Source organism: Rhopilema esculentum, chromosome 11 (assembly GCF_057945365.1).
Source record: "Rhopilema esculentum isolate cy_ngs chromosome 11, ASM5794536v1, whole genome shotgun sequence".
Classification (NCBI taxonomy): domain Eukaryota; kingdom Metazoa; phylum Cnidaria; class Scyphozoa; order Rhizostomeae; family Rhizostomatidae; genus Rhopilema; species Rhopilema esculentum.
Window position 1 is genome coordinate 8,698,057 of NC_142825.1, and position 8,027 is coordinate 8,706,083.

Here is an 8,027-nt window from a genome sequence, read left to right on the forward strand (position 1 = left end):
GCAACAGCAGACGTCATTTTAAATGACATTGATTTATGTGATAATGATAAGATTTGGTAGGATTGCTTGGCAAAAAGAAATAGCAAAAAATTAAGGATCTATCGTTTGAAAAATGGGAAACTGTAAAGAAGATTGCAACAGCAGACGTCATTTTAAATGACATTGATTTATGTGATAATGATAAGATTTGGTAGGATTGCTTGGCAAAAAGAAATAGAAAAAAATTAAGGATCTATCGTTTGAAAAATGGGAAACTGTAAAGAAGATTGCAACAGCAGACGTCATTTTAAATGACATTGATTTATGTGATAATGATAAGATTTGGTAGGATTGCTTGGCAAAAAGAAATAGAAAAAAATTAAGGATCTATCGTTTGAAAAAAGGGGAACTGTAAAGAAGATTGCAACAGCAGACGTCATTTTAAATGACATTGATTTATTTGATAACGATAAGATTTGGTAGGATTGCTTGGCAAAAAGAAATAGCAAAATATTAAGGATGGATCGTTTGAAAAAAGGGGAACTGTAAAGAAGATTGCAACAGCAGACGTCATTTTAAATGACATTGATTCATTTGATAACGATAAGATTTGGTGGGATTGCTTGGCAAAAAAAGTAGCAAAAAATGAAGGATCTATCGTTTGAAAAAAAGGGAAACTGTAAAGAAGATTGCAACAGCAGACGTCACTTTCAATGACATTGATTTATTTGATAACGATAAGATTTGGTAGGATTGCTTGGCAAAAAGAAGTAGCAAAAAATTAAGGATCGATCGTTTGAAAAAAAGGGGAACTGTAAAGAAGATTGCAACAGCAGACGTCATTTTAAATGACATTGATTCATTTGATAACGATAAGATTTGGTGGGATCGCTTGGCAAAAGAAGTAGCAAAAAATTAAGGATCTATGGTTTGAAAAAAAGGGGAACTGTAAAGAAGATTGCAACAGCAGACGTTATTTTAATGAGATTGATTTATGTGATAACGATAAGTATTGGTAGGATTGCTTGACAAAAAGGAGTCACAACAAATTAAGGATTTATTGTTTGAAAATAAAGGAAAACTGTAAAGAAGATTTCAACAACAACAAAATATGAATAGTAAAGAGATATTGCAAAACTGCAAGGAGAGGCAGCATTTCAAATGGTCAAATTACTTGATTTGATAAGGAAATTATTTGTCAGAAGCGCTTGACTGAGAAAGTCTAAGGGAAAGCAGCCATTATAGAGCTGAGTGATGAGTGACACGTTTGACATTGAAAGCAGAAAAGCCGTCATTTTAAATGAAAATAAAATAGACATAAAGGAAGATTATTGGTATAAAATCAAAAATATTCTTGGTATAAAAAATAGCCGAAACATTTAGACAAATTAGTCATAAAGTATCTTACAATAAGGGATCTCCAAGCTGCACCAGCTTTAAGAAGTTCAGAATTGCCTCCACAAAATACAAGAAAGAGCAAATTGGGAGACTCATTTTTTAGATAGGATAAGTTACTCATTCTTTAGAGAAGACTGAGGCACTATTTCTTCGTGGAGTTTCAAATGATCTTGAAATTCCAAAGTGCTTTAAAGGGGAACTGAAGTGAAAAACGATTTTTTTACCACTGATAAAGGTTCCCGTGCTGATTCCAAAACCGTTTGAATTTTTTTAATACGTTATGTAGTTTTTAAGTTATTAAGTTTTTAAAGTCGAAATTTGCCCTCATCGATGGCGGAGCGAGAACGCGGTCGGACCACTGTGTCACGTGACCTTGTGACGTAAAGTGGTGGACACGAAGAGATGTTTTGATGTAATGTAGTAGTGAGTTTGATAAGGTTCATGACAGATAACAATCGTGAAAATTGTGATGAAAGCACGAAACTTGGTGAAAATATAGAATTCGGTATGCGCAACAAGATAGAATATAGAATCATTTTGGGAAAAAAACCCTTGTGCTATTTTTAGCCTGGGGTACTTGTGCCCAGTACTCAGAATACGTTAGTATGGTAAATCTATTTCTGTTAACTATACAACCATGAAACTTGGCAAACCGACACAATTTGACTTGCTGAAAATGATAGGAATGGTCTCCATCCTCAGAAATACCCCTTGTGCTATTTTTAGACTGGGGTACTTGTGCCCAGTACTCAAAATACGTTAGTATGGTCAATCTATTTCTGTTAACTATACAACCATGAAACTTGGCAAACTGACACAATTTGACTTGCTGAAAATGATAAGAATGGTCCCCATCCTCAGAAATACCCCTTGTGCTATTTTTAGACTGGGGTACTTGTGCCCAGTACTCAAAATACGTTAGTATGGTCAATCTATTTCTGTTAACTATACAGCCATGAAACTTGGCAAACCGACACAATTTGACTTGCTGAAAATGATAAGAATGGTCCCCATCCTCAGAAATACCCCTTGTGCTATTTTTAGACTGGGGTACTTGTGCCCAGTACTCAAAATACGTTAGTATGGTCAATCTATTTCTGTTAACTAAACAACCATGAAACTTGGCAAACCGACACAATTTGACTTGCTGAAAATGATAAGAATGGTCCCCAACCTCAGAAATACCCCTTTAAACATGATTTCTCATGCTTTGTCTATAGAACATGATATCAAAGCATTTTCTGGTATAACTCCAGGCACAAAAAACATTCATACCAGGATGTACATAAAGGAGAAGGATTTAAAGCACAACCATTAAATGATGTATATGTTTCCAAGTTTATTAAAAGACCTGATCTTAACAAAATATATGTCAGGGTTTCTATCTCATAACTGTTCTATGAAAAATGTTGAGTTGAAGCAAATTTCAGAAAAATATAACCATTGGGCACCAAAAAACTTCATTCTCAAAATTTGAAAACAGTGTATCTAAACAACAGGCAGTGACAGAATACATTAAAAGAACATTGTACTGTGAAGGTAAAACATTTTCTTCTGATTATTTATAAAAAATGTTACCAAGCAGGTGGTACAGGACCATTATTGTAAGAGAAAAACTTTATCAAATCCAAACTATTCTACACATTTTGATGTGAGTAAAATATCTTGAAAAATATACCTTAGGAATCTTGAAAATATCAAGCCTTGCTCAATCTCCACTAGTTTTAACAAATTTCTAACTTATAACATGACCCCACTGGTTCTAAATTTCTCTTCTTGCTATTATGAACTGAAAGTCTGGTCCCTTTGAATAACCCCTGTATATAACCCTGTACTCCACTGTATATGTAGTAGGTAGCTGAGTTTTGCATTTTCATTGTCTCTCTGCAGAATTTTGAAACCCTTGTCTTCTTTGACTAAAGTTCTTTTCTTTACATTTTGTGATAAATTCATACTTAAAGTTGTCCAGTTTTTCCAGCACAAATACCCAAAAACCAGCAAACCATCCATTGATCGGCCACTGTTTGTAGATACCTAGCAAAATGGATATAATTTTAGGTATTAATCTATTTTAGGCATATTTATGCAATTCTATTAAATATTTGACATTTTCGAATTATCAGTCCAAAAATCTTAATTGCAGTAAGATTAATAATACTTGTCAATGTACAAAAAACAAGCCAGTTTTAAAACCAAAGTGGATTAGGTCGACCTGTTCCGTGCTACACATCAAACTATGTATAAACGTTTTATATCAAAGGAAATATTTTTATTAAATTGTAACATGTAATAATCCTTATTATTTCAGATTTTAGAAATGGAAAGATTATAATATGTAGCCTACATTCTCAGTTGTATCTTACTTTTTATAAGGAAATAAGGAAATTGTGTTTGAGTTGTTCTTGCCTTCATTGTCAGAAAAGAAACAAAGATCGACGTACCATTGATTTACTTCCTCATTTCTACCGACAAAACGAGCACGTCGCGGGAGATAATTCATCCTCAGCCTCTGGGATCTCATCGGGCCTAGGCTAATCTTCATCGCCACTTTCGCAGTTCCCGTTCGCTCTTGGTAGGGCAAGTACTTCACCACCACATGCTCCAAATTCATCGTCGCTCGATCTTAAGTCTGTTGTCATTCCTGAAGAGCTGTCGTGAAAATTGCGAACTGAAATTCTAACCACTAACCAAATTCCCTCCCTCCGATTCACTCTACTACCTACTACAATGTTGTTTTCGTTGCGATCGGGGCACGTGTCCACGACTTTACGTCAGCGCCTGAAACTTGTCTCCAGACCTCTCCGCCACCGAAATGGAGAAATTTCACACTTCGCGTGGTGAATGCAGGAAAACGAAAAGAAAAACACTAATTTCGTGTCGATATTCGAAATCAGCACGATGAAAACTACTAAATAATTGATTTTCATTTTTCACTTCAGTTCCCCTTTAAATGATCCAAACATAAAGGACTGTTATGAAAGCATTATTATAAATTGTTTACATGAAACAGAAGCGGCAAGACAAATTGATTAGAGATACATTTTGTGTCTCTGTAATCAACGATGAAAATTGTTGAATATCGCTAGATTTAGTTTATTGAACAATGTCATAAATAGAATCGAATTGGTTTTGAACTAACCTTTTTATTTTCAATGAATTTATACGACATCTGAGTTTAATGCCGATATAGGTCTTGATTTTTCAGTAATGATACACAATCTTCCGAACAGTATGATCATTCAAATCTAAAACAAAAGAGGAATCTTGAAAGAAATAAGACTTCTTCCCGAAGTTCTTTCAGTCACCCATCTGAAAAACATTTTATGGAAAAAGTTTACAAAAAAAGTTTCACTTGAGGAAGAATTAACTCAATGAATTTCTAGTCAGACATGTGACCATTAGACAAGAACAAAAACGAGGACGGAGGCTGTTATTTCCGGAAACATTTACACCTTGCATCTTTATAAAGAATTTTATTGACTTCCCAGAAAAAAACAAAATATTTACGATTTTTGTCGTAGCAAGGCGGGAAAGAGAAATTCAAGGCAAAAACAGCGTCTTTGGAGAAAGTAAGCAAATCAGTATTAAACGCCACTGAAAAAAGGACAAATTACTATACACACGAAGAATGCTAAAATGTTAATTGTAATACATGTCACAAGGCAAAAAAATCTGCAAAGCCCTAAATTCAAGTGGCAATGATAGCCTTGAAAGATCGAGAGACCTTGCTCTCTTAACAATTTCCCTTGAAGTGTGCGGTTAGAAAGGAAAATAGTATAAACTGTTTTTTATAGTAAACATTACGGCTGGATAGATAAAAGACAGATGAGAAAGTGAAGCAGATAAGATAATATCTTCATTAAAATTAAAAAAATATCAATGGATTCCTCCAACGTGCAGATATTCAATGAAAATATAAGCATCAAAATTGAAATGAGTAATTAAAGACGCGATTCCAAAAGAGCATTTCCAATAAAAAAATTAATCACCAAATCCTCCTCATGCAAGAAAAAATCACAAAAAGGGTACAGATTCTTTTAAATAGGATGAAATGAGTGTTGGGAGAAATTTGAAAACGGTTAAGTCTAAATGATATAAAAAACGTCTACGTGGTATATTTTGAATTATATTTTTTCATAATATAATTTAGTTAATCATAAGAGGCATTATTCACTTTTGCTGATAAATAACTTTACAACTTGCATCAAAAAATAAGTCAAGATAATTACCTTTAAGAAAATTTAAAGATCACAAAGGTGTAAACATAAAGCTTTCCACCAAAGCATTGCTCAGAAGAGACAGAAGAGACAGAAGAGACCAGAAGAGACCAGAGGAGACCAGAAGAGACCAGAAGAGACCAGAAGAGACCTGAAGAGACCAGAAAAGACAGAAAAGACCAGAAGAGACCAAAAGAGACAGATAAGACAGAAGAGACCAAAAGAGACAGAAGAGACAGAAGAGACAGAAGAGACAGAAGAGACCAAAAGAGACAGAAGAGACAGAAGGGACCAGAAAAGACAGAAAAGACCAGAAGAGACCAAAAGAGACAGAAATAACCAGAAGAAACCAAAAGAGACAGAAGAGACAGATAAGACAGAAGAGACCAAAAGAGACAGAAGAGACAGAAGAGACCAAAAGAGACAGAAGAGACAGAAGAGACCAAAAGAGACAGAAGAGACCAGAAAAGACAGAAAAGACAGAAAAGACCAGAAGAGACCAAAAGAGACAGAAAAGACCAGAAGAGACCAAAAGAGACAGAAAAGACTAAAAGTCTAAATAATTCAAAAAAAAGGTATAATATAAAAGGTAAAAAAAGGAGATAAATGGAGAAAAGAGAGAAAGGAAAGACGTGAAAAGATATGGAGAAAAGAGAGGAATGGAAGAAAAAAAGAAAGGAGAAGAAAATCAAAGAAAAAATAACAAAAAAGAGAAGAAAAGAAAAGGAAAGAAAAGATACTTAGGAGAACGGAGAGCGTCTAAAATTTACAACAGTTCAGCTAAAAAGTTTACAATCAATTTTTAACAAGTGAGAAATTTTTAAATGGGGTCTCTGTAAGAAAGTGGTGGTAGTCATCAGAAAAAATTTTAAGAGCAGTCAGTACTCAAAGCAAAAAAAATAAGAAACAATTAAATTTTTAAAAATGTTTAAAGAGAGCAATTGAAACTCGTGAAAGTTTATCAATATAAAACATTGGTTAGCATGACATTAAACTTGAGACTTTTGGTAAAACATTGCCACAAGCATTTTTTAAACAATTGAAATATTGACAGTGACAAGTTTCACTGCTTGCAGCTTCAAAAACCCTTGATAACCTAAAAAGGTTCTGCTGAAAAATTTTATGCTGAAGATATTAAAAAGTATTAAAAACTTGTGATGTTGTAAATGGAAAACTAGCTGCTGGGTTGACTACTTAGATAAAATTGAACTGCTTTGATATGTGTTATTGCTTAACCGTTTGAATGGAGTAGCCATAAGGGGACTTTCAGCTGGTGCTTCAAAGTTGTTTACGACAGTTTTTCAGAGGTTTAAAGTTGAGTGTTTTGAAAAGCAGACACATTGTTTTTATGTCTCGTTTGATTAGACCCATGTTTAGGAAAACAAAACAATTTGGTGCAGTCGACATCAGGATAAGCAGAAAGCTTGCTTTGGATAAAATATTCGTGATGACTTGATTTGGTGACGAGATAATCGAGTTAGAACAAGAGATAAACCATTTGATGTGATGAAGATGGTTGTGGTGTGAGGTGTGATGAACATGTTTAGGTAAGCAAGATAGATGAAAATTGAGCTCTCAAACTTTATGAAAAGGCTTGCTAGAGATTCCTGAAATTTTCTTAACTTTTCTCCCGTCCAAAGACCAAATTTTCTATCAAGAATTTCTTATAATAACACCAAATTTCTGTAATAATACCTTGATTTAAGGATTTGTTTGCAGTCGAAATCGGTTTATCCACGTGGTCGCCAGCAGGCTGCTGCCATTTTTATTCGCCAACTTAGCAACAAGGTAACGGAAACGAGGTTTTCAACAAGAATTGCGCGGCAAAGTTGGCGAATTACCTGCAATGATTGATTACCTGACACAGCAGGAATTGTCTAGTTTCCATACTGCTCTGCTCGTCCTGATAGTCATATGATTAATAGTCATAGATTTTTTCAATATTAATTATTTCAAGTACAGGGTTAGAGTTAGGTAGGGTTAGGGTTAGCGATTCTCTGCTGATTCTTGAATATTCTTATAAACAATATTCTTATAATAATGCATTATAAAAAAACACAGCAAAGCCGGAAAATACACAATCAAACACCTGTCTGATGCAAAACACACTTTAAGCGAGTTTTGTCTGTACAATTGAATGAGACTGGCGATTCATATCTCTACAATTTGCAGTTATAAAAATATTCAAAATTGAAAAGTTTCTAAGAGATTTTGTCTTTAACAGAATAAGTTCATTAACCTATTCGTTCCTCGACATGTAAATCCCTTATAAAGTCGCTCCTTATAAATAAAAGATGTTATCCATCCAAATATAGTGTCATTAAAAGTACTAATGATTATCTATAAATAGCTTCTAAAGAGCTGAAAATGTCCCAGCAAGCAAAAAGTATCGATTACTGTTTTAAGTCGTTTGCCCCTCAACACCTATCATAA

General features: G+C 34.1%; 2 long non-coding RNA genes across 2 annotated transcripts in view; both read right to left on the reverse strand.

Annotated features, from left to right (window-relative positions):
- LOC135693920 (uncharacterized) overlaps positions 1 to 7,382 on the reverse strand; it is a 47,206-nt gene extending 39,824 nt beyond the window's left edge. The window contains exons 1-2 of the long non-coding RNA XR_010517066.2: positions 7,290 to 7,382; positions 4,517 to 4,622 (exon numbers count right to left, since the gene is read on the reverse strand). This is a non-coding gene — a long non-coding RNA (uncharacterized LOC135693920). The remainder of the gene's footprint in view (positions 1 to 4,516; positions 4,623 to 7,289) is intronic.
- On the reverse strand, positions 994 to 4,480 carry LOC148958978 (uncharacterized). Its single transcript, XR_016144257.1, has 2 exons — positions 3,819 to 4,480; positions 994 to 3,411 (listed from the first exon to the last, which is right to left on the reverse strand). It is a non-coding gene; the product is annotated as an uncharacterized LOC148958978 (long non-coding RNA).
- Positions 7,383 to 8,027: the final 645 nt, after the last annotated feature.